Here is a 15,405-nt window from a genome sequence, read left to right on the forward strand (position 1 = left end):
AGTCATATCGCTGATTTTTCAGATTTGGGGCGTCTATCACAGAGCCCACTACCACTTTAGTTCTATTCGAAACACAAAATGTTGACGTTATCCTTGTGGTTAGTAAGGCTACGGAAATGTGGTGGTCACTGTTTTATGAGCCTCTTGTGATATCCTTGTGGATGAAGACAGTTCCCGAATATTTTCAGTGTGTGAGCAGATAACTGAGGTGATACAACTCATACTGCACATAAGCAATTTGTAAGCAGAGTGGGCATCCTTCTAGCGTCGCTGGCACACCATATTCGCTCTTATAGGGAGCTAATCTTCCACGAGAGCTGCTGGGACGGTTAGAATGATCAGCAGAAAATTAGCGCTTGGTGCCGCGACATACATATCAACAAACGTAAATCACTCACACATGAATACAAGTTGTTGTTTGAGTATATGTTTCGCAATAAATCACTAGACTCATATACATTATGAAAAGGATAGTTGCTAATCACCATATTGCGGAGATGCTGAGTAGCTGAGTCGAAGATAGGTACAAAGAGAAGATTCTCTAAAAATGAGCTTTCATCCAACAAGGCCTTCGCCGGAAATAGCACACACACACACACACACACACACACACACACACACACTTACGTAAACGCAGCTGATACACATGACCGCAGTTTCTGGCTGCCGTAGCCTCAGCAGCCACAGACAGCGGTCATGTGTGTCTCAGCTGCGTTTGTGTATGAGTGTGTGTGTGTGTGTGTGTTCTATCTCCGACGAAGGCCTTATTGGCAGAAAGCTCATTTTCTGACATTCTTTTTGTTGTGGCTATCTGCGACTTAGATCCCCGATATATGGTGAGTAGCAACTATTCCTTTCATAATATTGTTACACTCCAGCCCGGATTTTCCGTTGTATATCTATATATACAAAATTAGTACATCCGTCTAGACGGCTGGTCCCGGCGGAGGTTCGACTCTTCCCTCGGGCATGGGAGCGTGTGTTTGTCCTTAGGATAGTTTAGGTTAAGTAGTGTGTAAGCTTAGGGACTGATGACCTTAGCAGTTAAGTCCGATAAGATTTCACACACACTTGAACATTTGATTCCGTCTAGAGGTTTCCAACTCACTCAAGATTTATCGCTGCAACAGTGCATATGGAGTGCACGAAATAATTACATTTACAGATGAATAGCACAAGCGGTTTTGAGGTACCAGGTATCGACCCGTGTTGAAACACGTAGTGTAGCCTTCACGGGCGGCAATGCACGCGCTGACTCTGGCATTCGTTCGATCGTAGAGGTGGGGAATATTGAGCTGGGATACGTTATTCCACGCACGCCCAACCTGTTCACGTAGTTCTGTAAGAGTTGTTCACGTGCTCGATTGGAGACAAGTCCGGAGATCGTGCTGGCCAGGGACGTTGCTTCGCGTCTTGTACATCTCATCGAGTTTCATGGGCGGTTGTGGGCGAGCGTTATCCTGATGGAACAACACATCACCTCCCTGTTGCAAGAAAAGCAAAAAACGAGTTTAACCACATTCTGCACATACCGAGCGCTGGTTACCGTCCCCTACAGAAACACCAAATGTGAACAAGAATGGTAGCTTATCGCACCCCAGACAGCGCTCAAGAGGTCTACGCCGTGCGCGGAAACGACTATCACTCGCGAGCGGGCAGGATCTGCTTTCATCGCTAAGATCACGGCGCGCCATTCTATCTTCGAAGTGATCAACTGACAGCACCAATCGAACCGTGCACGTCGATGTTGTGGCGTGAGTGGAAGAAGGGCTAGTGTATCTGCTCCGCTAAATTCAGCGGCTAAGATATTCCTGCATTTCTTCCACAATTATTTCTGGTCTATCTGTAATTTTTAATAAATTGGGTAGACTGAAAGCGTGTGAGTGATTCACTGAAAATTTGCGCGATTTAAGGTAACTCGGCAGTGAACGGCTGGAAAAACAGTAAGAATTTTCATAAAGTTTACGGGGGTCTAACTACATAATTTGAACTCTGAATATAAAGAAATTTTAAGAAACTGGAAGTGTTTTAAGGACGAAGGTTTTGGTGTAAGAATAATCAGAATAGCTTTGATATAAACTTTATTATATAAACATTTATGTCAGTCAGTAAATTAAAATTTTTCCTGCCACTCTATGTTTGAAGTCTATGGACTTATTAACTACTTGTTGCTTAAAACTTTGTGCACACATTTATGACACTATTATCTAAAAAGTAGACTACAATCAAATGAATTCAATCAATAGTTTCTATACTACAAATACATAAACTAGACAATCAAAATTAAGGTAATTTTTTATAATTAATAACGGTATATTTTTCCTCCTGGTGATAATAGGCTGGTGTGTGCACTCTACTTTTCTCCAAATGGTAACCTGAAATGACACAAAAAATTTCAAATCTCTAGCTCAAACAATTTTTTGCATAAAACAAATATGTTAGAATTAAAGATTCCAGAATTCAGAATTAAAGATTTCAGAAAATTCACTCGGAGTGGCCGAGCGTTTCTAGGCAACGGTCTCAGATTTGAATCCTGCCCCGGGCATGGATGTGTGTGATGTCCTTAGGTTAGTTAGGTTTACGTAGTTCTAAGTTCTAGGAGACTGATGTCCTCAGACGTTAAGTCCCACAGTGCTTGGAGCCATCAGAACCATTTTTTTAGTTACGTTTTCTGCACGATTTGTCTATATTTAGAATACTACACCCGGCAGTAGCTGGAGCGGGATTCGGATATAGATAGATACACTCCTGGAAATTGAAATAAGAACACCGTGAATTCATTGTCCCAGGAAGGGGAAACTTTATTGACACATTCCTGGGGTCCGATACATCACATGATCACACTGACAGAACCACAGACACATAGACACAGGCAACAGAGCATGCACAATGTCGGCACTAGTACAGTATATATCCACCTTTCGCAGCATTGCAGGCTGCTATTCTCCCATGGAGACGATCGTAGAGATGCTGGATGTAGTCCTGTGGAACGGCTTGCCATGCCATTTCCACATGGCGCCTCACTTGGACCAGCGTTCGTGCTGAACGTGCAGACCGCATGAGACGACGCTTCATCCAGTCCCAAACATGCTCAATGGGGGACAGATCCGGAGATCTTGCTGGGCAGGGTAGTTGACTTACACCTTCTAGAGCACGTTGGGTGGCACGGGATACATGCGGACGTGCATTGTCCTGTTGGAACAGCAAGTTCCCTTTCCGGTCTAGGAATGGAGAACGATGGGTTCGATGACGGTTTGGATGTACCGTGCACTATTCAGTGTCCCCTCGACGATCACCAGAGGTGTACGGCCAGTGTAGGAGATCGCTCCCCACACCATGATGCCGGGTGTTGGCCCTGTGTGCCTCGGTCGTATGCAGTCCTGATTGTGGCGCTCACCTGCACGGCGCCAAACACGCATACGACCATCATTGGCACCAAGGCAGAAGCGACTCTCATCGCTGAAGACGACACGTCTCCATTCGTCCCTCCATTCACGCCTGTCGCGACACCACTGGAGGCGGGCTGCACGATGTTGGGGCGTGAGCGGAAGACGGCCTAACGGTGTGCGGGACCGTAGCCCAGCTTCATGGAGACGGTTGCGAATGGTCCTCGCCGATACCCCAGGAGCAACAGTGTCCCTAATTTGCTGGGAAGTGGCGGTGCGGTCCCCAACGGCACTGCGTAGGATCCTACGGTCTTGGCGTGCATCCGTGCGTCGCTGCGGTCCGGTCCCAGGTCGACGGGCACGTGCACCTTCCGCCGACCACTGTCGACAACATCGATGTACTGTGGAGACCTCACGCCCCACGTGTTGAGCAATTCGGCGGTACGTCCACCCGGCCTCCCGCATGCCCACTGTACGCCCTCGCTCAAAGTCCGTCAACTGCACATACGGTTCACGTCCACGCTGTCGCGGCATCCTACCAGTGTTAAAGACTGCGATGGAGCTCCGTATGCCACGGCAAACTTGCTGACACTGACGGCGGCGGTGCACAAATGCTGCGCAGCTAGTGCCATTCGACGGCCAACGCCGCGGTTCCTGGTGTGTCCGCTGTGCCGTGCGTGTGATCATTGCTTGTACAGCCCTCTCGCAGTGTCCGGAGCAAGTATGGTGGGTCTGACACACCGGTGTCAATGTGTTCTTTTTTCCATTTCCAGGAGTGTAGATAGATTACCTGTATGATATATTAAAGCTATTTGGAGTATACTGTGGATTCTATACATTTTTAAACTATTTATATGACGTATTGACGGTTAAGCCATACTACGTCGGTCGTGCATCGTCTTGTACATGTGGGAAGGATTACACTGGCCGCTCGATTCGTACAGTTCAGAACAGGTGCGAAGAACATCTCCGTCACACGAGGCTACAACTGCCTGCAAAGTCGGCGTCAGTGGAACATCGCTTAAACGAGGGACACAGGATGAAATCTGACGAGAGTCTGATGGTCAGCAGTACTCTCGGGTTTTGGAACAGTAAGAAGCAATTGAAATTAGGTTGTCAGATGATTTTATTAATAAAGACAAGTATTTTCCTCTTAGCAGGACTTGACTACTATCTCGTATCAAAACGCAACGTCCTCTGCCTGCCAGGCTGTGTTAGATGAGTGTTTTATATATCATAGTTGGAACTTTAATAACGTCACCTATTTATTTACAAATTGTATAAAATAGATACTAGTTTCAAAGTTTTATTGTCCTTCAAAGTAGTCATCAGCACTGTGTTTAATCAGTTGCCAGCGATGCGGAAATCATAGGGCACCCTTAGCTGTGTCATTTCTATTCATTGTGCGAGTGGCAAAGTATATTTCCCGACAAATCTGTGAAACAGTTCTAAAGTGATTGGCACGAAATGCTTCCTTCCTCTTGGGAATAAGCTGAGGTGACATAAGGTTTGTTCCGGCGTTTCGACAAGCGCCGTCACTAAGATGAGGACCCGAGAGCAAAGAAGGCTGAGAGACGACGTCGGCCAATAGCCCGCACCACGGCAGGAGCGCTCTCTAGCAGAAGAGAATATAACCGCCACTCCTGCCAGCCTTGGCCTCACGGTATTAGGACATTACCAGACCGGGACTCGCAGACCAGCTCAGTTGTAAGCTGACACTACGATAGCAGTTATCAGTGGTCCATATCAACTGCTTACATGGACATTATATATAGCAAACGACTTTTACTGCTTCTACGCTGCCCATCGCTTGCGATACCGTTGCAAATTCAAAGTTAAGTATTCTCAATTTTCTTTATTGTAATAAAAACTATTAATGTGATTTGCTCGAATTGTTGTATAGCATTCCGAGAACGCAGCATCCTTTAGGCACCCTATCGGAAACGAGTGGGCAGGACAAGCTTAAGTCCGAGAAGTAAGGTGGATAATACCGCTCGTCCCAGCCCGATCGATGGAAAAAATCGGTCACAATTTGCGCCACATACGCTCGAGCATTGCCCTGCAAAATAACGGGCGAGTCCTGCAGAAAATGTCGCCGCTTCTTTCTCTAAGTTCACTCCAGGCTGTGTTCCAACAGCTTACAGAAACAAGCGGCGACCTTTTTTGCAGGGCCCGCCCATCATTTTGCAGGATAATGCTCGGGCGTATATGGTGCAAGTTGTGACCGATTTTTTCCATCGATGGGGCTGGGAAGTGCTGTACCACCCACCACACTCACCAAACTTACGCTTATGTAGCTTCAACTTGATTCCCAAGATGAAGGAATCATTTCGCGGCATTCGCTTCAGACTGCTCCACTCGAACTATAAACACAACTAGCGCTGTTAAAGATATCCTACGACTGCTACATCGCTGGCAGCTGGTTATATGCAACACTGGTGACTGGTTTGAAGGACAGAAAAGCTTTGAAAGATATTCACTATATGATCAAATGTATCCGTACACCCCCAAAAACATACGTTTCACATATTAGGTGCATTGTGCTGCCACCTACTGCCAGGTACTCCTTAACAGAGACCACAGTGGTCATTAGACATCGTGAGAGACCAGAATGGGGCGCTCCGCGGAACTCACGGACTTCGAACGTGGTCATACATCTGTACGCGAGATTTCCACACACCTAAACATCCCTAGGTCCAGTGTTACCGATGTGATAGTGAAGTGGAAACGTGAACCGACGCGTACAGCACAAAAGCGTACAGGCCGAGTTCGTGTGTTGGTCGACAGAGACCGCTGACAGTTGAAGACGGTCGTAATGTGTAATACGCTGACATCTCTCCAGACCATCACACAGGAATTACAAGCTGCATCAGGATCCACTGCAAGTGCTACGACAGTTAGGTGGGAGGTGAAAAAACTTGGATTTCATGGTCGAGCGACTGCTCACAAACCACACATCACGCCGATAAATGCCAAACGACACCTCGCTTGGTGTAAGGAGCGTAAAGATTGAACGATTGAACAGTGGAAAAACGTTGTGTGGAGTGACGAATCACGGTACACAATCTGGGCATCCGATGGCAGCGTGTGGGTATGGCGAATGCCTTGTGAACGTCGTCTGCCACCGTGTGTAATGCCAACAGTAAAATTCGGAGGCGTTGGTGTTATGGGGGGTCGTGTTTTTCATGGAGGATGCTTGCACCCATTGTCGTTTTGCGTGGCACTATCACATAACAGGCCTACATTGATGTTTTAAGCACCTTCTTGCTTCCCACTGTTGAAGAGCAATTCGGGGTGGTGATTGCATCTTTCAACACGATCGAGCAGCTGTTCATAATGCACGGCCTGTGGTGGAGTGGTTACAAATGAATAACATCTCTGTAATGGACTGGCCTGCACAGTACCCTGATCTGAATCCCTTAGAACACCTTTGGGATGTTTTGGAACGCCGACTTCGTGCCAGGTCTCACCCGCCGACATCGATACCTCTCCTCAATGCAGCACTCCGTGAATAATGGGCTGTAATTCCTCAAGAAACCTTTCAGACCCTGATTGAACGTATGCTTGCGAGAGTGGAAGCTGTCATCAAGGCTAAGGTTTGGCCAACACCATATTGAATTCCAGCATTGCCGATGGAGGCCGCCACGAACTTGTAAGTCAGTTTGCCGGCCGCGGTGGTCTCGCGGTTAAGGCGCTCAGTCCGGAACCGCGTGACTGCTACGGTCGCAGGTTCGAATCCTGCCTCGGGCATGGATGCGTATGATGTCCTTAGGTTAGTTAGGTTTAAGTAGTTCTAAGTTCTAGGGGACTGATGACCACTGATGTTAAATCCGATAGTGCTCAGAGCCATTTGAACCATTTTCGTAAGTCAGTTTCAGCCAGGTGTCTAGGTACTTTTGATCACATAGTGTACCTTTTTTGTATGTGTTATAAATAAATACTTGTCACTATTAAAGTTCCAACCTTCGTCGTTGGGGTGGTGTTCTACTAGGGCGACGCTACAAGCCAGTCTCGAGGGCAGCAACTGTGGTGAGCGGCGCATGCGCCATGTACCGTACGGAGGTCTGGATGTTGACCCGCAGCCTTGGGATCGGTTTTCAGCGGGACTCAGCACCAGAAGCAGCAGCGTTCTCCTGAAGATGGCACACTGATCGATCGCCGAAATATGCAGTCATGTTGAATTTAGGATCCGGTAGCAAACTCAAGGAGACTACCCGAGCCAGAATGTTTGTTTCAACATTTTCGGAGACAATTTTTTCCTTCTTTCTACGTCTTCATGATGAGTATGATGTGGAAATTTCCCTCTTCCCCTTTCTGCCGTATTCACAGGAAGCTGACATACAGGGTGACAATTGCAGAACTATTAGAGAAAAAAATGTAAAGTAGTTACTAAGAACGGCGTGCACACGCTTTATTCAACATGTAATCGTCACTACAGATATTCAGATTTAAGTTATGACATGTTCGGTATGTCTGCCATCACTGTCGATATTGTGGCGCAGACGAATGCCGAAATTTTGCACGACCCGCTGAAGTATCGGAACATCGATGCTGTCGATGACCTCCTGAAGAGCTGTTTTCAGTTCAGGAATGGTTTTGGAGTTGTTGCTGTATACCTTGTCTTTAACATAGCCCCACAAAATGGAGTGCCATGTGCTCAGATCCAGATAATATAGCGACTAATCGAGACCCATGCCAGTGGCCTCTGGGTACCCCAGATACAGAAAGTGTTCCCCAACATGCTGCTCTAGGACATCAAACACTCTCCTGCTTCGATGGGGTTGAGCTCCGTCTTGCATGGCTCAAATGACCCTGAGCACTATGGGACTTAAAACTTCTGAGGTCATCAGTCCCCTAGGACTTAGAACTACTAAAACCTAACTAACCTGAAGACTCCACACACATCCATGCCAGAGGCAGGATTAGAACCTGCGACCGTAGCGATCGCGTGGTTCCAGACTGTAGCGCCTAGAACCGCTCGGCCACCCCGCCCGGCTGGCTTGCATGAACCACACCTTTTCAAAATCAGGGTCACTTTGGATAATGGGGATGAAATCATCTTCCGAAACCCTCACATACCCCTCGGTGGCCGGTTTGCCACCAAGGGATATTGCAACCATTATTCCGTGACGACACTACACATTACATAGTCATCCGCTGAGGGTGAAGAGATTTCTGGATCGCGAAATGCGGATTCTCGGTCCCCCAAATGCGTCAATTTTGCTTACTGACGAACCCATCCACATAAAAGTGGGCTTTGTCGCTAAATGAAAGCGAATAAACCATACTAATTCTCATCATGCCCCGCGGCCAACCGTGCAGTTTGAACGTCCTAATGCAAACCATTCTGAATTTTTATTTCAAAAAGTTCAGTCGTTGTGACCCTGTATATACCTGATTTAACAGCCTATCACACCTCGAGTGCCTTGCTAAATCAGCCGGTCTTAAACCCACGGAGAAGCGCGGGGTATAGGGTGATGCGTACCACTCCGAATCGCAGTAACTGAGTAACCCTGCGGGATCTGATCATCAATAAGTGTTTTCAGCTGGATATGGCATACCTGATAAAGCTCCTGGACTCTCTTCCCAGTCGCCCATTTTCAAGGATACACGACGGTATTAGCGCGATGTCTCCAGTGAGTGACAATTTTTTTGTTCAGTGTGCGTGTACTGGACAGTGTAGGAACCTACTTTGTGGCAATAAAAATAAATAAATCACATACTCGTCTCCTGCACCGTGGAATTTTATTATAAAGCAAATACGATGTATAAAATTGTGGACTCAGTCTTACGGTGAATTGACCTACTGTCTGCTGGCGCGAAACATTTTTGTCTGATGTGCTTATATTTAACGAGTCAAAAATTATTTAAGGTGAACAGTTACGTTCCTCATCCTGTATCCAGGGACAACTTGGACAGTATGTGTCCGTTTAACAGGGCGAGTCATTAGATTCCCAGCAGATAGGATGGTAGGTTTTGCTATTGCACTGCGCCAATGCAGTTTGTTGTGTTTGGACTCGAGCTACAGCCATAGTGACTCCCCCAGAAGCAACGATGTAGCGTAACGTTACAGGTCCAGCGCTGCGACTGGTACTATCTGCACGCTGCCACCACAGCGCTCGGCTCTCCGCGGCGATATAAAAATGCTTTTAAAGTCGAAATTTTTGTGTTAGCAGAAGAGCCAACACCGTGTTACAAGGGGAGGCCGAAATGTACGCATTTTAGCTCACGCAGGCTGGCGTGAGGAGGTAAGATTTATACTGACGTGAGGTCTGGAACATGACAAGGAATGAGAATTCAGAAAGCGGACGTAATTCGTTTGATACTTAACTTTAATCCATTAATGATGAACGTCGCTCTTGATGGTACATGATTCACAATATTATCTGTTCAGATTACCTTCTTGAAGATAGTAATTATAGTAACTGAATATGGCGCCTTGCTAGGTCGTAGCAAATGACGTAGCTGAAGGCTATGCTAAACTGTCGTCTCTGTAAATGAGAGCGTATGTAGACAGTGAACCATCGCTAGCAAAGTCGGCTGTACAACTGGGGCGAGTGCTAGGGAGTCTCTGTAGACTAGACCTGCCGTGTGGCGGCGCTCGGTCTGCAATCACTGATGGTGGCGACGCGCGGGTCCGACGTATACTAAAGGCTACCACCCAGCAAGTGTGGTGTCTAGCGGTGACACGACAGAAATGAACTATGGTATCGACCTCTGTAGTACCTCTGTCTCCAAGCATGTTAAATATCTGTACTTTATTTTAATTAAGAACCGAATAATTTTAATACTTTTGAAACAGGTGAAATTTTCCCGTCCAGGAATCAGCTTCTGACTTATCACGTCATATCTCGTCAAGTGTTAAACATACTGAAATAATTTATGTTTTCCGTTGATTAGCGAAATGCCTCGCTCGCCAACTGATCTTCTCAAAGTCGCGTATCACACTGTGTTTCGTATATACAGGGTGTTACATAAAGGTACGGCCAAACTTTCAGGAAACATTCCTCACACTCAAATAAAGAAAAGATGTTATGTGGACATGTGTCCGGAAACGCTTAATTTCCATGTTAGAGCTCATTTTAGTTTCGTCAGTATGTACTGTACTTCCTCGATTCACCGCCAGTTGGCCCAATTCAAGGAAGGTAATGTTGATTTCGGTGCTTGTGTTGACATGCGACTCATTGCTCTACAGTACTAGCATCAAGCACATCAGTACGTAGCATCAACAGGTTAGTGTTCATCACGAATGTGGTTTTGCAGTCAGTGCAATGTTCACAAATGTGGAGTTGGCAGATGCCCATTTGATGTATGGATTAGCACGGGGCAATAGCCGTGGCGCGGTACGTTTGTATCGAGACAGATTTCCAGAACGAAGGTGTCCCGACAGCAAGACGTTCGAAGCAATTGATCGACGTCTTAGGGAGCACGGAACATTCCAGCCTATGACTCGCGACTGGGAAGACCTAGAACGACGACGACACCTGCAATGGACGAGGCAATTCTTCGTGCAGTTGACGATAACCCTAATGTCAGCGTCAGAGAAGTTGTTACTGTACAAGGTAACGTTGACCACGTGGCTGTATGGAGAGTGCTACGGGAGAACCAGTTGTTTCCGTACCATGTACAACGTGTGCAGGCACTATCGGCAGCTGATTGGCCTCCACGGGTACACTTCTGCGAATGGTTCATCCAACAATGTGTCAATCCTCATTTCAGTGCAAATGTTCTCTTTACGGATGAGGCTTCATTCCAACGTGATCAAATTGTAAATTTTCACAATCAACATGTGTGGGCTGACGAGAATCCGCACGCAATTGTGCAATCACGTCATCAACACAGATTTTCTGTGGACGTTTGGGCAGGCATTGTTGGTGATGTCTTGATTGGGCCCCATGTTCTTCCACCTACGCTGAATGAAGCACGTTATCATGATTTCATACGGGATACTCTACCTGTGCTGCTAGAACATGTGCCTTTACAAGTACGACACAACATGTGGTTCATGCGCGATGGAGCTCCTGCACATTTCAGTCGAAGTGTTCGTACGCTTCTCAACAGCAGATTCGGTGACCGATGGATTGTTAGAGGCGAACCAATTTCATGGCCTCCACGCTCTCCTGACCTCAACCCTCTTGACTTTCATTTATGGGGCATTTGAAAGCTCTTGTCTATGCAACCCCGGTACCAAATGTAGAGACTCTTCGTGCTCGTATTGTGGACGGCTGTGATACAATACGCCATTCTCCAGGGCTGCATCAGCGCATCAGGGATTCCATGCGACGGAGGGTGGATGCATGTATCCTCGCTAACGGAGGACGTTTTGAACATTTCCTGTAACAAAATGTTTGAAGTCAAGCTGGTGCGTTCTGTTGCTGTGTGTTTCCATTCCATGATTAATGTGATTTGAAGAGAAGTAATAAAATGATCTCTAACATGGAAAGTAAGCGTTTCCGGACACATGTCCACATAACTTACTTTCTTTATTTTTGTATGAGGAATGTTTCCTGAAAGTTTGGCCATATCTTTTTGTAACACCCTGTAATGTTCGGAAAAATTGCGTAGAAATTCTGAAACTCGCACTTTGTGTGTATCTCTACAGTGTCTCTAAGCGTGTCAAAAATCTGTTCTTCACTTTAATTAGGATCGGGGTAGCATTTTTTTGCTTTCTTGACATACCGATACGAGAAATTTTTGTGTTTAGAAAAGTTTACAACTTGAGGACTGGTAGGTACAATACATGGCGTAGCGGAAGTGGCAACACAGCGGGAGGTGAGAATGAGAGGCTCTCATTGGCATGTTGGTGGCGGGAGCAGTCCGACTCGCTACCTGTCAAACGACAACTAATTTAAAGCGGGTTAAGGCAGCTCGCTAGAACCGACCACGTGGCAGCAGGTGTACCGCAGAGTGCCGAACCTGAAATTGTCGCAGTTCGCTGCGGACACGAAGACGAAAAAGTGCGGGCAGTGCGGCCGCGTACGCAGACAGGGGACGGCCACAGCTGTTTTCCGGCGTGACGAGCTGCAGCGCCTCGCCGTGGCGAATGCGAGAAAAACGCTGTGTCGGTATCGCGCCGAGAAATGCGTATTAGAATAACCGAGTGGACGCTAATTTAAAAGTTTTCTCGACAGGTGGTCGTTAATCATAATTCTCGGCCGGCTGTTTTTGTGTCGGCGCGTAACTCAGTTAGGGCGCGAGCGCCATTTGGAACCCAGGTGGCCCGCTTCGGGCGTGCTTCCTGTTGCCAATCACTGCAACGCCAGCTGCGAGTCGCCGTCTGCTTCTCAGAAATTTTACGATGTACCTCTTCCCATCAGAACTCGAGAAGAGCGTCGTAATCCCAAAACTAAAGAAGGCAGGTGCTGACAGGTGTATTAGCGAACTGTCAGTTTGATAGGTCATAGTGGCAAGATAGTAACGCGAGTTACCTCCGGAACGATGAAATAACAGGTAGAAGACGACGCGAAGTCTGATCAGTTTGGATTTTTGAGTGATACAGAAACACATGAAACAACACTGAGCCTACGACTTGCCTCAGAACATATGCTGAACCGATTCTCGAGCGCTGCTCACAAATCTGGGACCGTTACCCAGTCCGATTAATAAAAGAGGTAGAGACGATCCAACGAAGATACTCAACTAACTCCAGTGGCACACGTTGCACGAGAAGAGTTGTGCATTACGGAGACGTTGCAAGAAGAGTCGGGCAACGTGACACGAGTCACGAAATTATACTGATTAAAGAAATTGACCTGATATGAAAGTTTACCCACAGTCATTCTTCCCACGTACTATTCGCGAATGGAACAAGGAACAGGAGGAAAGATAATGGCACTGCAAGTAGACTGCGAAACTCACTGTAAAATGGCTTGCAGTGAATGGATGTAAGTGCACAGGAGGAAAGATAATGGCACTGCAAGTAGACTGCGAAACTCACTGTAAAATGGCTTGCAGTGAATGGATGTAAGTGCACAGTAGTTTAGAAATGGAGAGTCTGAACGTAAAGAATTAAAAAAAATCTTTTGACAATGCTAAGTGAAAAAAAGTCTTTGGAATTCTGAAGATAATTGAGGTGAAAGTTTCTTGTAGAGAGGTTACAGGAGGAAATTCAATAAAGGCAAAACGAGAGTACTGGAGTGATGGTGAGGAAATTAGTTTAGAAAATATTTGATGGGTTTTACTATCTAGGCGGCAAAAAAAAATCTTTTCTGAAAAAGAGAAACTTGTTAACTTCTGACTTAGATGTCACTCTTACGAAATTTTTTCTGAAAATATTTATCTGGAGGGTAGCCTCCAATGAAAGCGAAATGTGGATGACAAACAGTGCAGATGTGCAGACACGAAGAGAATAAAAGCTTCTGAAATGCGATTTTGCAGAAGAATGCTGAAGATTAGATGAGTAGCTCGGCTAATTAATGAAGAACCTACCCAATCGAGTTCTGAAAAAGAGAAATTTATATCTCATCTTGACTAAGGAAGGTATCGATTGTATAACACATCATGAGGCATCAAGGAATCGTTAATTTGCGAATGGAGGGAAGTGTACATCGGTATACAGCGCGGTGGATTTGAAGGGAGAGCAAAAATTGTATTTAGGTCGAGCGCAACAAGCGACTACAGTAAAATCTTATAAAGATAAGAAGAGACTTTTGCAGAATAGACTAAAATGAAGATTGCGTCAAATCAGTCATCGGACCGATGATTAAAATAACAAAAGCAACAGTTGCTAGTAAGTGCTTTTAGTAGAGACACGTCATTCTTTTTACAGTCTTTTAAATCTTAGTGTTTCGTGTCTAGCAAGTTCATTTGTCAATTCAAGTTAATCATTGTTTTAGTTCCGACAAAGGCCAGGATTAGCATGAGGGCAACTGTCGAGATCAGGTTTCCACAGATGCTAAAGCACGGTATTGTTGAGGCGCTCAGGCACGAGTTGTCGGATGTAAGAAATTTTCTTCACCACTCCCTGACAGGTCAGAGAAATGCTAGCGTGGCATTTCTCATCACTACACCTTTCGCCAGTGTCATGCGGTAAAAATCCAAACCTCTCGGTAGTGTCTCACTGTCTAGGGCGTTGAGGATTGTAAATAAGCACTCAGTACGAGAACGATACGTGAATTGTCTTATTGTTGTCTATAGTATTAAGTCACAATGTACATTGTGTCTTACGAGTTAATTCACAACATCTAAGAGATACAATAGCGCCGTGGGACGACAGTCGGGTAAGAAGTCATACACGCATGTCTCCCTTTCAATATCGCCAGGAATGTCCGTAGAGTGTAGCGAAAGCTCCTCTATCATCTGGTCGTGTTCAGTCCTCCAAGTCGTTTGCTGTAACAGATGTTTGTAAAGTTTAACAGAAGAAATTTTCACGTCTGCTACAACGAGAGCCCTTACAGTCCAGTCAGTGAAGGAGAATTAGGGGTAAACAATGTGTGCAGCCGGAACTTTTTTTTTTTGCAGTGGTAGGAGGGAGACAAGGACAAGATACTAAAAATCCCGATCGCCGGGGTTTGAGCGTGATGGTAGGGGAGGGGGCGGGAGTGGGGGGGCTGGGGGTTGGCGAGGGTGTTTAAAGGTCACTTATTTATGTTTTTCTCGAATAATTCGAAAACCGGGACTCCTAGCGAAATGGTTCCTAGTCCAAGATTAAACTGCAAAATTTCCTACAACAAACGTGGTATTCATTTTATTTTCTCTAGATCTAGTAGTTTCCACATTACCGCAGATGCAAAATCGTAAAGTATTAAAAATAATATTCTGTTGGTATAGTATTAATGTTTGTTGTCAGATGATGTGGGTTTGAAACGTATATTAAATTATGCACCATATCTAAGTGCAGTAGAGCCATATTGAGGGATAAAATTTGTTTCGGGAGTGTGATGGGCTGCTGGAAGCGGGGTGGGTGGGCGGGGTTGGGGGTTGCAGGGAAGAGACGTGGGGGAGGGTAGGTCGCTCGGCTGCGCTCACACCCTTCCGTCCTTCTTACGTTTGCAAACTGCAGACCGAACAGGCGACTCTC

At 46.0% G+C, this 15,405-nt stretch overlaps 1 long non-coding RNA gene across 2 annotated transcripts in view; it reads right to left on the reverse strand.

Annotated features, from left to right (window-relative positions):
• Positions 1–2,113: 2,113 nt before the first annotated feature.
• LOC126299159 (uncharacterized) overlaps positions 2,114–15,405 on the reverse strand; it is a 196,420-nt gene continuing 183,128 nt past the window's right edge. For both annotated transcript variants that reach the window (XR_007552733.1, XR_007552734.1), the window contains one exon: positions 2,114–2,375. This is a non-coding gene — a long non-coding RNA (uncharacterized LOC126299159). The remainder of the gene's footprint in view (positions 2,376–15,405) is intronic.

Source organism: Schistocerca gregaria, chromosome X (assembly GCF_023897955.1).
Source record: "Schistocerca gregaria isolate iqSchGreg1 chromosome X, iqSchGreg1.2, whole genome shotgun sequence".
NCBI lineage: Eukaryota > Metazoa > Arthropoda > Insecta > Orthoptera > Acrididae > Schistocerca > Schistocerca gregaria.